The sequence below is a fragment of the Lutra lutra genome, chromosome 12 (genome assembly GCF_902655055.1).
Source record: "Lutra lutra chromosome 12, mLutLut1.2, whole genome shotgun sequence".
Lineage (NCBI taxonomy): Eukaryota > Metazoa > Chordata > Mammalia > Carnivora > Mustelidae > Lutra > Lutra lutra.
In genome coordinates this window covers 2,641,869-2,656,041 of record NC_062289.1, presented here as the reverse complement: position 1 = coordinate 2,656,041, position 14,173 = coordinate 2,641,869, and the positions used below count along the sequence as shown (strand labels likewise).

The window sequence follows — 14,173 nt, the reverse complement described above, 5'->3', positions numbered from 1 at the left end:
TGAGGGACAGAGGGCTCAATGGGCCGCAGAGAGCGTCTCACCCCAGATGGAGAGCGTCGCCATAGAGGGGCCCCGATCCACACAGCTTTATGACGTGAGCTCGAGGGCAGACAGATGTGGAAGCCCCAGACGGGACACAACTCCCCACACTTAGGATGGCACTGGGCATCTGGAAGGCGCTCAATTGATACGAGTTGAACGAATGAGCGTGTGAAAGTATGTGAGAACATCAAGGCTGTGGCTTTACATTTTTCAGTGTCTCAGTGTGGGAATCCAGGAGGTCAACCGAGTCCTGCCCCTCAGGGATGACAGAATGGGGGAGGGGCGGGCTCAGGTCCCGGGCTGATTTCCTAAGAGTCACAGGGCCTGAGAGAGAAGGATTCTCTGTGGTGAGGGTGAGCCCAGGCCCTGGGGTGCCACAGGGCCGGAGTGCCGGGGCTCCCGCGGCCTGGCCCTGGACTTCTCTTAATCAGCAGCTAATGCCTTTTTGTTTCCCTCTGGACGGCCCTTGAGCCCTGGAGAAGCCCTGGTCTGTTCAAGACAGTGGTGGCTTTGTGCTTCTCTCTGAAATAAAACTTTTATCCTAAAAGAAAAAGAAAATGTATCCAATGCAGATGTCATCATCGCAGAGCTCAGATCGTCCCAGCCCTGGCTGGGAGGAAAAGGAGGAGGAGGAGGAGGAGGAGGAGGAGGAAAAGGAGGAGGAGGAGGAGGAGGAGGCGGCGGCGGAGGCGGCGGCGGCGGCGGCAGCCTGGGTGGGGAGGGGAGGGGTGCGCAGAGGCCGGTGCTCTGCTCCTTTTCCCCTTCTGGATTTCTGTTGAAACGCACCGCCCATACACAGGAAATCTAACTCCCAAACTTGCCTTTTCTCTTTTCCCTCCCCCAGCCGTCCGTTAGGGAGGACCCGAGCGCGGGCACAGGGACCGAGAGATCTGGAGGAAACGGGCAGAGGCTGGGGGCCGCGTTGACAAAGGCCGGCAAAGGGCCCGAGCGGCCTCCGGTGCGCGCAGGTGCGGCCTCGTAGGAGCCAGGGCTGCCCTGTGACCCGGGCTCGCTGGGGAGTCGCGGGCGTCGGAGCGCGACCCGGCGGGGACATGCCGGGACCCCGGGCCTCGCGCCGCGTCCCTTAACCAGCCTCTCGGGCCTCAATCGGCTCCCGCCTCCGGGCAGTGTCGGGACCTGCCGGGGACGGGCCGCGGCGGCGCGTGCGGGGACGGAGGGAGCGGGGCACCGCGGGGGTAGGTGGCAGGGCCGGGGCCGCAGCGACGGCGGCGCCGGGAAGTTCTCGGGCCCCGGACGGCAGCCTGACCCGGAGGCCCGCGCCGTCGCGCCAACAGCCGGCGAGGCCCGGGAGCGGCGGGCAGGGCTGCGGCGGGCGCACCTCGGGGCGCGGAATGAGGTCACCGCCCGGGAGTCGCCGGGGCGGGGGCCCGCGGGGGCGGACGGCACCGAAGCGAAGCGCCGCGCTCAGGACTTTCCTGTTTGTCCTCCCGCAGGGGCCGCGGAGAAGACGCGGGCGCCAGGCAGAGCTGCCGAGCTGGGGCCCGGGGCGCGGGGGCCACGAGGACGGCGGCGCGCGGGCGCGGGGACGCGTCCCTGGGACAATGCGGAGCTTGGGAGCCGCGCTCGGCTCCTCCTACCCGGGGAAGGGGGCGGCGCTGGCAGGCGGTCGGCCCTCGGCGGCCTCAGGGCTCGCGGGGCGGGGCGGGGCGGGGCGGGGCGGAGCCCCCGAGGCCCCAGCGCCGCGCCCCACCCCCTCCCGGGCGGCCTCCACGCCCCGCTGCGCCGCGGGCCTTTGTCTCGGTGGGGGGTCGCGGCGCCCCCTGCTGGCGGGGGGCGGGAGGCTGTCGGCGGGGGCGCGGCGGGGGATGCAGTGGGCCGAGGGCTGCGCCCGCCGGGGCTTTGGGACCCCTCGCGACCCGGAAACCTTTCGCGGCGACAGGCCGGGGAGCGGTGGGCGCGACGACACGCGACACTCCCGGTTTTCGCTTTTACAACACGACGTCTGAGCGCGAACTAAGCCCTTGGGTACCGGGATGCGGCACAGGCGCCCGTGGGCGCCCGGCCCGGCCCGGCCCGCGCCCCCTTGCGGGTGCGGCGCCCTCCGCCCGCAGGCCCGCGCGCACAGCCTGCCGACCCTCTCTGGAGGGCGGCGTGGAGGCGGGGGCTCGCCCAGGGGACTGTGCGTCCCGAAGAAGCCCGCGCCCTCCCAGCTCGAGGTGGCCCGGGAGAGGTGGGCCTGAGTCCCCGCGCCAGGACCGTCCTCTCTGCAGCCCCTTCTGCAGGGCTCCGCCCCGGCCAGCACCCAGCACCCACCCAGCACCCCTGGGCGCTCAGCAAACAGGCAGGTGCAGTCACAGCAAGCAGCCGCCCTGCCCGGGGCATCCTCGGCCGCGCACCTGTAGCGGAAAGACTGTCCTATGAGAAAACCCGCTGAGTGAGGTCACGATGGGGAGGCAGAGGACCCCGCAGAGTCCCCGCCCTCACGACAACGTGCGCCGCGCGATTTGCTCCTGAAACTCGAGAAGTGAGATGCGCTAGTGCTTCCTGGCGGCCCTTCGGGAGCCGCGAAGCAGTGTTTCCACCTGGAGGAAAAGGGCCCTTTGAAAGGCAGCGTGTTCTGTTCTAGACAAATACAGGGGTGGAGGCTTTGGGAACGCGCCGTGTTAATTTTTCCCGTTTGAAAATTGTGTGCCTTTCCATGAGGGCGCTCGGATGGTCAACACGCATTCCCTGGTGAAAGGAATTCGGGCCACAACCCCCTTGGCTGGTTCAGGGGACAATAGAGGAACCTCCGGCTGACAAGTCACGCCTTCACTGAATACTTTGATTATCTGTTAAGTTAAAAACAAGGCCCCTGCCGCCTGTTTAATCTGCACCCGTTACTCTCCCCTTCCCATTTCTTAGTTTGTTCCCCGGAGATTAAAAACACACTTTTGACTCGTGTCTCCTGTGCTCTGAATTTGAAACAAACACAGGATCGGGTCTAATGTCAAATTAGTGGGTAGCAGGCGAGTACCTGTCACATGAGGTCACGGTTCCTTATTCACACGGACGGCTCGTCTCTGTAAAAATAAAAGTATTCTGACTAAGGCTAGGAGCGTAGGGCTTAACTGGGCTTCTTGCTCTGACTGGAGAGGTTTCCAGCGAGTTTTGAAGCGTTGGAAACCTTTCTGCTCTGAGATTTCCGAAGAACCCTTTCGGCAAAACTTCAGGTCGCTGAAAGGAGAGTGAATTCTGCAGGTACAAAGGAGTCATGTTCAGTTCAAGTGAAATTCATTCAGCCTTTGTCCTGCAAATGTTCATCGCAGGCCTGTGTTGTGTCAGATGCTTTGGTCTCCCAAAAGGCCAGGATTCCCTGGGGGACTCGGACCCACGTGGCGATGGGCACCTCGGGCGTGTGTGTTGCGTGTGATGCCTCCGCTCCACACAAAATGGTGGTGTGACTGCGAACCCGCCGGCGTGGACTTGTAGGAAGGTTTGTTGTTGTTGTTGTTGTTTTAAAAATCAGACTCCCGACTGCTTGTTTAATCTAAATTTTAACACTAACCTGGAGCTGTCTAAAACATGTTATTGGCGGTTAACATGATAAATACAGTGTCTTGGTTGCAGGGAAAGAATAAGAAAATCCGGTGCCCCCTTCCGTCCAGGCTTGTCTGTCTGTGATAATCCAAGTCCCGGCCTTCCTAATGAAGAAGGCTCTCTCCCCTCCTCCCTCCGTGCCCTCATTCCTGTCATGTAAACAGCTACTAACAGCTCCCATCCCTCTTTGTTCAAACAAACAATAGCCTTTATAACTAAGAAGAAAATTAGTATCAGGTGAAAGCCTCATTTTAGGGTGCTTAAGGCTTTTCCTTTTTTCCAGGAGAACAAAGTACAACAGTACTCTCAAGAAGAAGAATCCACATTCAAAGTCCAGAAAGCAACAGGACAAAGGTCTGTCTTTAATGACGCACGGGCACACTTGTGATTGAATTTTAAATATTGTGCTTTTCTTCTCTTTAACTTCCTAGCTGAAAAGCTGCAGCCCAGGGGACAGAGGGTGGTCAAAGGTCTGGGGAGTCAGAAACCCCCTGGTTGCGGTCTGACCTGCCGGCTTTGTTGCACAGAAGGCAGAGCCTTAGAGATGGGGGGCTGGGTTTCCTCACCAAATTAGGGGATTACATTTATAAATGTCACAGTAGTGCTTGGAAATGAAAGAGGAACTACAATGTGCCCGGAGTCCAGGATTCTTTTCCAGGGAAAAAGGAATCTCCTCCTGCTTGACCTCAAGTGCAGAGCAGAAGCACCATCTGATCCGAAACCGAAATCCCCGGGGCATGAGGGAGAGACTTAGATACATTATTTTGTGACATGAATGCAGTTCAGGTCTGAACTGGAAGAGTAACCGTGGACAGGCACGTCCGTCCGTGAGCCTGAAGGGCGGTGGTGCTGCGCTTTAATAATTTTGTTCTTCACGTCTTTAACAGTTACTATCCGGAAAGCCACCCAAACAGACCAATGAGCCGAACCTCTGCTCCCCGGCGTTGCCGGACTCCGGGCAGCACCCGATGTGGACCCATCGCGTTTCCTTCTGGCTCGCGGTATGATCCGGTGTACTCGTGTTGTGCTCTAATGTGTGCTGAAGGTTCGTCCCGGTTTCAGAAACCTCATTAAAAACACGGATCTCTGGTGGGGCTCCTGGCGCTCAGCTAGTTAAGCATCTACCTTAAGACACTAACCCACTGAGCCACCCAGGCGCCCCTTTAACATTTCTATTGCCCCCGTCCTCCCGAGTTCCACTTCTCTGCCTTGTGTTGTGTCCCACCCGTTGGTCTCCTGTGCTCCTTGCCCCAGTACCCCGTCTCCACCATCAGACACAAGATGTCCCGAAACCATGTTGATTCGGTCGTTCTCCTGCTTCACTCAGCACGTGGCCACACGTGGCTGCTCCGTTACGCCTTGCTTTGAAGACCTTGACTTCTTGAATCTTTATGTCTCACTGATTTTTCTCTTCTGAATTCTCAGAAGATCCCATAAAGTAAAACGCAGTAGAATATACGATTATAAGCTTTTCACCAAGAAACACCTTTGGAGTGCCTGCTAGAAACTAGGTGAACTAGTTTCATTTTCTTTAACTCGTGTTAAATACCCGTCAGGCCCAGCGTCCTGGAGGTGGCCTCTCTGGCTTCGGGGAATGCGCAAGGATCGCAAGGGATGGTATTTAAAAAGAAGATTCCGGAGCTCTGCGCCAGAGACTGCTGTCCCACAGGTGTGGTTTGGGGGCCCTGGACACTGCGTTTTTGGCAGACGGGTGGCTGGTTCTGATGCCCGCATTCCAGGATCACTGGGAACCAGCGGGCGAGTCCAACCGAGTCGCTTGACAAAGGGGCAAGGGAAGTTAAGGTTCAGAGTCCGTCTGTCCCTCTCAGAAAGCTGCAGTTGCCACTCCTGTGTGTAATGAACCTTGAGCAATGTCTAGCTAAGGCTCATGAATTCCGCGAACTTTAGAGGTCACTCTGTCGCGAGATGGTGCGCGGCCGGGAGAGAGATTGGTGCACAGGATTCAGCCCTGCCTTTTCACCGCTGTTGCCCACGCACCTCGTGTCACCCTAGAGTCAGCCTCGCTGTGAGGACGGGCTCCTTGGGGGCCCCAACCAGGGCCTTGACTCACCCTCCGTCCCACGCCCCGCACACTCGTACACACCCGCGCACGAAGGGCCTTGTTTGGTTGTAACCACGGCTGCGAACTATTTGCGGGTTCAGCCTTCCCCTCCCGGGTTATAGGAAGCCTTGGTCCCAAATGTGCAACCCCGTCGCTGGCTGCTGCTGCTTCTAATAATAGAAGTTAGGGCTCCTTGTCTGTCAGTGCACGTCCATCAAGCATGGCAGGACGGCGTGGTTTGCTGTTCACGCTTCTGCTTCTGAGAGCGGATGGGGACAGTATCCGCATCACAGCGGGCAGCTGGGACAGTCTGTGGAAACTGACATATACACCATCACACTGTTGCCAGGGGTGGGGAGGATGAGGTCGTAGAGCTGGGGCAGGGCAGACACCCCAGTTCAGGCCTGCGTGACTCTGTACGGGTTCAGTAGTGTCCCCACACATTCACGTCCTCCCAGAACCTCGGAATGTGATCTCATTTAAAATAAGGTCTTTGAAGATGTAATTAGTCAAAATAAGGTCATACTGGATTTTGGGACAGGGGGGCCAGCGAGAATTGACAGCGAGAATGTCAAGCAGACTCCCTGCTGAGCAGGGAGCCCGATGAGGGGCTTCATCCCACACCCTGAGATCAGGACCTGAGCTGAAACCAAGAGTCAGACGTTTAACCGGCAAGAGCCCCAGTGACCCAGTGCTCGAAAAAGAAGAGAAGGAGAGAGCCAGAGATCCCAGGAAAAGGCCAGGTGGTGACACCGGCCGGGACAGGAGACCTGTCTACCTGTCGACAGACACCATGGATGGCCAGAGCCCCTGGAAGCCTGGAGGGAGACAGGAGAACAGACTCTGCTTCGGGGTCATGGAAGGAACCAATGATGGCGACACCCTGATTTTGGACTTCTGGACTCCAGAGCTTCTCGAGGGTAAATTTCTTCTGTATTAAGCCCCCAGCTGTGGGGGGGTGGGGGGCATTTTGCAACAGTAACCACAGGACGCAGATACAGATGGAAAAGCCCACTCATCCTCGCTACCATCTGGCAGGACAGGTGCACACAGTTGACCCCCAAGCTCTCGGATTCCTCAAGAGCAAACATGTGGGAGCCGTCCTGCATGAGGACGTCCCGGCCGTTTGAGACGCCGGCGGAAGGCAACACCGGCGCGGTGTGGTTCGAGGGTGTCGGAGCAGCGGGGACGCTCGTGAATGGAACCTGAGCAACCCAGCATCCACGGCCACGCGGACGGCCACGCGGTCGGCCACCATTGAGGCTTTGGGCCATCACCCATTAGAGAGGGAGCCAGTGCCTTCTTCGCCTGAGATAAGGAGAGCGGCGCGTGTTCCAGTCATTGCTCTTGGAAACGAACGTTGGGGGCAAAGAGCGTGTGTGTGTGTGTGTGTGTGTGTGTGTGTGTGTGTGTGTGAATCTCATGAGGCTGACGGGACAGATTCAGTGGGCTGCCGCCATACCCTGTTGTCTGGGCAGAATCCCCAAGGTGGGCCATGTCAGTGGGTCCAGGGACACGCGGTGACCCTCTGTTCTTCTGCCCTTGTGGTCTGAACTTGGGCATCAGACCTGCGAGGCACCTACTAGAGGCTCCCACGCAGGTCCTTGACTCGCGGGCGGGAAGTGACGCTGGGAGTCTGCTCACAGTCGCGGCATCGTTGTCCAGTTCTAGAATCTCGGCCAGACTTCTCATGCAAAGAGAGGGCTCTTTGACCTTCCAGAATTCTGTAGTTCCTGGCAGACTTCTGTGTCCTCGGTCAGTTTTGCGACCCTCCCCCTACTCGACATCATGCCAGTGAGTTTCTTGGGCTGAAGTCAGCCAGAGGCAGCTGCTCTAGTCGCAGCCAGAATCCTGATTCTGCGATGGCAGCTGTGGGCACCCCAAGGTGGGAAGCACCCATGCTCCAGAGCAAGGTGGTCGGAAGCTGAGGGAAGGCCGCCTGGGGAAGGTGTGTGCCTACTTCCTGAGACGATTGAGCTCTTCCATTTCCCAAGACCCAACCAAAAGGAGTTTAGTGGGGCTTATTTTACAGGGAAGCAAAGAGGGTTTCCTTGTTGTAAAGATTGGGGTTTGCCCTTAGCCCCCGCCATCTGGGTTTCTTCCTGTACAAAGAGTGTGCCCGGTGGTACCGCTGCCCCCACTGCTTATTCAGAACCTGCTCACCTGGATAGTCAAATGCCGGAAGGTGTTACTAGAAGGACGGCGCCTTAATAGAGTGCCCTCCCCCAACACTGCTGGGGGGACTGCAGGAGCGTCTTGGTGGAAGGAGTGGCTCTGGAGGAAACAAGCATCGCCCCTTGCAAATTATGCTAGAGCGAGGTCAGAGTCTACTCTGCGCCCAGATCTTGATATTTGTTACTGAATCCAGTTAGGGTCCTACCCGCTCACCGGGGAATCACAACATACTGTCCCACCAGTGGACAAGGTTCTTACACAGGAGGAGGCTCACACTGTAGATTACAACGGCAGAGTGAAAGCCTCTCTTCATCCCAAATCTGTGTTCTTCGTGTTAGAACTGATCGCCAGAGAGAGCTCGTTCATCCTCTCAACGGGGACCCAGCGGAGGGAGTGGGAAGGCAGGGGAGGTGTGGGCTGGCCTCTGGGGCTTGCGGCTGGATGAGGCCCTGGGGCGATGAGTGTTTGTGAGTTTAAATAACTGTCTCCCTGTGAGCTGGAGGGGGAGGGATGCTGTAGGATAGTCTCTAATAGGATCTTGTGCTCCGGGAAAATCTTACAAAGGAAGAAAGTGAAAATAGATAATTTATTTTGTATGTTTGTTTTGCCAACATGTTCTGTTGAAAAATTTTTAGAAATCCTCATCACCACCACTGCCTCACAGTGGTTTTATCGTAGATAGAAACACACATATTTGATAATTTGGTAATTTGGCCCTGGTCTTGGCTCTGCTCATTATTATTGATCATGATCATTAGGGTTTGAAATAATTTATAATCCTATTATACGAAACAGTAGAGAATGTGCCCCCAGACACAAGCAAGTTGTTTTCTGTGGAGCTGGAAGTTTACACCCTTGCTTGGCAGGAGCGAGGGCTAGGTCGGCCTTCCTGGGCAAGGGGAAAAATCGAGAATCGTGGGGAGAGGGGAAAACCCAAGCTAAAGGCCAAAACTACAGCTCGTGAACACAAAAGAAAAGATTTAAAAGAACACATGAGATACAAGGAATCATATTACAGGTACGCTCAGCCCAGCTGCTTGGCTTAAGCATTAGAACCGGACCGGGACTGCTGAGTCCTTCTCCGGGGACCTGTGTCCCCCTCCCTCTCCTGGAGGTCACCGCACCCTAACCGTGTGTTCATCATTCACTTAGTAATGCCCTTCACAGTTTTCCCACTTGGCTATGTCTACTTCAACTGTGTATTGCTTGGTCTTCCACACGGTTGAAGTCTCCACAAGTGGCGCGGGGTTGTGGGCAATCTACCCTTTATTCAAGTTTGCTTGTCAAGTGACCCACATGCGTTGCCGTTCATCACTCTAGGTCATTCATTTTCACGGTGATAGACAATCACTTTGCACGAGTCCACCATGATTTCTTTACCCAGAGGAGGACAGGATAGAGAACGGCCCAGAGGAGGATTGCTCACACTACTGTATTGTCTCACTATTATTGATGCCTACAGAACGTTGTTAGACACAATTACTCACGGAGTATAAAAGGCTCTGAATGGAGGTTCCGGTACCTGAAAGACCGGCCTGAGACTTGGTTCATTTCCGACATAGTTTCTTTGGAAACCGAAGATTTGAGAACCAGAGTTGTTGCCAGCCGTCGTCCTCCACAGCCATCTTGTTCTTCAAACATGATTTCCTCCCCGCCGTGACCCCCAGAGATGTCAAAGCCTCAGTGATACCACATGATAGCCTTTGACCTTGATGTCACACACAGTTTGGCCTGAAGCCACGTTCCCTTTGTTAGAACTATAATGTCACCCCACATGTCTTTTCCGTCCCCCCGTCCCTGATTTTAGTTATCAGGCCCACAGCGCACGCCCTGTGCTCATTTGTGAAGCGGCAGCGCCCTTCCCAATGCGGGTCTGCTCGCAGGAGCCAGTGAGGGTCCTTTCAGAGCACTTGGTGATGAACAGCGTGTTCTATAAATGGGCCTTGAAAATTATCAAGACCTTCATGGATCCGAATGGGCGGCACAAACTCCATAGCAACAAATGAACGATAATTGCTGTCTTACCAGCTCCTTCCTCAGCCACACTCTCCCGCAATCAAAGCTCAGGCCGTGTCCTCAGGGGGAGCCCAGGTCAGGTCTGGCCCCCAGCAGCCGCGAGGATGGCATGGAGAGCCACGCGAGGTGGGTCCCCGAGGAAATGTGGGTGTGCACGCTCCTTCCCACCCTCTGGCTTCCTGCCCACTCGTTCCCGCATCTCCTCAGCCCAGGCAGACATGGTGTACCTGGGGCCACCCTGGACCTCAGGCCAGTTCCTCACATCATCCAAGAAGATTATCTGAAGAAATTACCTGGTGCCCCACGTTCTCATCTGGACTGACACACAGCTAAAGCCAGAGCAGCCCATGAGGCTGAGTGTAGCGGTGACACCGTCCATCTCTCTCCATGGCCAAAGTCAGGAGTGCAGAGGAGGGCTGTGGCTCCCTTGGCCTTGGGGACACTGTAATAGCCAATGGAACGTGTGACCTTTCCCAAGATACTCTTGGAAATGGACACAAAGTAGGTGTGGCCCCAACCCGGTTTCCTTGTGGCACAGAGGCTGGAAAGGACACACAGTCTCTGTTGGGTTTGACCACGACTGGAAGCCTAACTCTCAGTAACAACCATAGGAGCAGCTGGGATGACACAATGTGAGCAGGAAAGATGTTTTCTAGGCAGTCCCTTGGCCTTACCCATCTTGACGAAGCCACCACTGGCTCGAGATTCCCAGTTAGGGGACATCATCTCCGATGGTGGGAAGACAGCAAGGGTGCAGTGGCTGAGGGGGGCAGAGCCTTCCCTACGGACTGTCCAGTGGGGCGTCCTTCTGGAAAGAGACACAGAGTGGACGCAAGAGCCCTGGAAGGGTTTGGGAAGGAATCCTTCCCTGTTGTTCAGCTCCCTTAGGGGGAGTTGGCTGACTCATGGACATTTCTGTGGGTAACAGCTCTCCTGAGTCGGCCAGAATCTTTAGTTTCATTAAGTCTGGATAACAGAGGACTAACTCCTGTGCACTGAGGACAAACTCCTGCGCACTGAGTGATTTTAGAGCTTGTTGTTTTCCCTTTGCCGTCTTTGAAAGGTAATCTGGATGCTGGGGCTTCTCAAACTCAGTTTGTCTCCATGGTTACAAAACCCTGTGCTCTCGCTGACCCACGGTGCATCAGGAGGGGCGCCCTGGTGGCAGGGTAAGGGCCATATCGTCTTCCAAATTTGTGGACCTCCTTAGCACTATCCAAACCTTGGACAGGTGGGTGCTGTCCTGTGTGTGTGCTAGCTGGCAGTTCTAATCTGATTTAAGTGTTCGCAGGGAGCAAGATAAAGGATATTTGGGCTATCAATTACAAATATTGAAGCAGTATCCCCCAATAAATGGAAATATTGAGGGAAAAGGTTGGGAGGCAAGAGAGTGTCAGCAGTCGCTGCAATCCCCAGGGGAGTTTTCTCTTGCCCTTAAGTCCGTTAGCCCGGCTCTGTCCTCGGAGAGGAGAGGCGACCCTGTCGGGGAGGTCCTGTGCTCTGAGGGGCAAGGGCCAGACAGCAGACCCGAAAGATGTGGGCGTCAGTCTTTTTCCACAAGCCACGCATCATTTATTCTGTCCCGACTGCAGTTGACTTATCTGTGAAAGACGGGACTCTCACGGGTTTGCCGAGAGGGTTAGAGGAGAGCGGCAAGGATCCAGCACAGTCCGCGCCACGCTCTCCGTGAGCGGTGACGGCGACTCTCGGGTGGCTATTTTGAACAGCCGTCATTTCTGTGATACGAGCAGGGCTGGTGTGCTGGTGTCCGAGTCGGGTTTGCTGGGGTCTGGAACCGACCGCGGTGTTGACGAGCGAGGTCTTACAAATACGGAGCTTTTGTGGTAATTTCAGTTGTATTTGCTTCAGCTGAGAGAAACAGGGCAGCCTGCTGGTCACAGGGGTGGTCCTGGGTTCAAATCTTCCCGTAGCCTCACGATGGCCTCATCGTACACTTGGGTGACATACGCAACCTCTGCGCGTCTGGATTTTCTTCTCAGGCAGGTGGCGTGGAGAATGGCACACGTCTCAGCTGGCTCCAAGAACACTGCGTGTGCGAGTTGTTTGTCACGGGCAGAGCCCAGTGCCTCGTGGCGAGGGGGACGCGGAGCCACGCACGGCGGAGCAGGGAAACAGCCACGCGCTCTGCCCGCGACACCCGCGGGTCTCTTCTGGGAGCTACTTCCCGCCTGCCCCGTGGGTGAGTTCTCGGCAGGGCCTGTAAATCTTCCAACCACTCTTGGATTATATAACATCTTTTGGCTACTTCTTGAAGCGATGGCAGCCCGATTTCAGATCCTAGAATGGCCAGTCCCACACGATGAGGGACCAAACCTCACTTAAAACTAAAAGGCCTCTCTTGGCCCAGTTTGCGCTGCCTTCAGAGTGAATTTGTACCTTTTGCTGAGAAGGTAGGTGAGGGGCAAGAGTCATGAGCCCGACGTGCTGTGCGTCCCTCCGAGCGCCCACCGCCGTGCTGCTCACGGAACGCCGCTGCAGCTGAGCCGTTGGCCTGCGGCGCCGCCCGAAGCTGGGAAGGAAGAACCCCTTGGTTACCGTTGTCCGACCTGCGGCAAGTGTGGCCTTAGGACGAGGAAAATGCATTTCCCTTAAATGACAGATCATGAATTTCACCTCCTCCATTGGGAATTGCATGAGGCGTGTGGAAATTCTGACTTTCCGTCGCCGTGCACATCTGTCCCTATTCCGATGCGGGGAGCCAGGGTTAGCAAATTAAAATACAGGACACCCAGTAAAATTTGAATTTCAAATAAACAACAAATAATTTTGAGTGTAAGTCTCCCCCGTGCCATATTGGAGGTGTACTGATATAAAATATTCATTGTTTATCTGAAATTAAAGTGTAACTGCATGTCCTCCGTTTTGTCTGGTAAACCTGTTCCAATAATTCTTTTATCTGAGGTAGTTCGGATGTGCCAGACTGCGTCAGTCAGAGCGTTTGGGTCACAAATACAGAGAACTCGGGAGTAAGCACCTTACGCAGGGAGAAACTGTTATTGTCCCGCAGAATAAGAAATGCAGAAGACGTGTACCTCATGAGGCCAGGCTCTGGGTCATCCTTCTACAGTTCTCTTGGCTTCCCTTCCCCAGGCACAAGCAGCTCCAATCTTAAGTCTTCCCACACAACATCCCAGGGCAAGAACAGGTATGACTTGACCCTGGGCAGCCCCTTCCCAATTAAACTTCTCGTGTTAAGATCGGTGGAAGCCCCAGGCTGTTCTGGGAATTACACAGAAAGGGTGTGGGCGCTTTTCCCTCTTTTTTTTTTTTTTCCCCAATGTAACATCTTGCAAAGCTACGGTACAATTTCCCAACCAGGGTATCGACATGGACGTGATCCGCCAATATCCTGATTTCCCCAGGTCTGCCTGGACTGACACATAGCAGAGACTTCACACGTGTTCTTGGCATGAGTAAATGAACGGTCGGTGTGACCCACGGCTCGTTGTAACCGTAGGTTCTCCCGTATGCAGGACTCTGGGTTCCTGAGTGGACGTGGTGTGTCCAGGGCCTCGCTCATAAACAATACTCAAGACATGCTTTTTTATGGGTGAATAAAGAAATGAGTAGAATACCCTCTCTGTCCCAACGCTTCCATTTTGTAAATGGAAGGACTTGGACCCTGGGGGCAAGGAGTTTCTTTAAAGTGTGTTCTTCCTGATGGGATCCCTTCCACGTTCCGCTCATCTGAGCGACGTCTGTCGGTGATTTAATGGTCCCAGAAGGTAGTGACCTTATCTGTCAAGTTCAAGTTCACTTTTCGCAGATTTAGTAGGAGTGCTTGGGAATTTCCAGACAGGGGGAAGGAGCGCCAAGAGAAGGGAGGAGCCGCCTCGTTAGTGCTGAGGGGACGGAAAGCGGACATGGAGAGGATGTCCTGGACTCCCAGGGTCCAACTTGCTGGGTGGCAACAGGTAGGTCACCTCTCGGTGCCTCGTGGCCCTGATCTGTGAAATGGAGGACAGTTACCTATTATAGCTGCCACATCCCCTGAGTGTCTCCTAAGAAGCCTCTGCTTTTCCTCTCGGTCCACTTGTGCGCCCGTGAACCAGGCTACGCAGCCCCGTCATTTTCCGGAGTGTGGCAGCCGCAGGTTGTCGGGATGAAGCAGCCAGAGGAACGTGGGAGGTTCCGAGTCCGCTGGACAGACTTTCCGTGGGCTCTTCCCTGGGGAGGACGTGTACCCCGGTCCTATTCCTGCCAGAACCTCTTTCCTCCCTCCATCTTCCCTCACGTTGTTGTCTGCGGGGAGATGCGGATCTCCGCTGTTTGAAACCATCCAATTAACAGAGAATGTTGGCGTCTACTCAGCACTAA

The 14,173-nt window shown here is 55.6% G+C and overlaps 1 long non-coding RNA gene across 1 annotated transcript; it reads left to right on the top strand.

The window, feature by feature from the left end:
- The first annotated feature begins 790 nt into the window (after positions 1 to 790).
- On the top strand, positions 791 to 4,610 carry LOC125082703 (uncharacterized). The gene is made up of 4 exons (XR_007122047.1): positions 791 to 1,010; positions 3,312 to 3,478; positions 3,866 to 3,936; positions 4,470 to 4,610. It is a non-coding gene; the product is annotated as an uncharacterized LOC125082703 (long non-coding RNA).
- Positions 4,611 to 14,173: the final 9,563 nt, after the last annotated feature.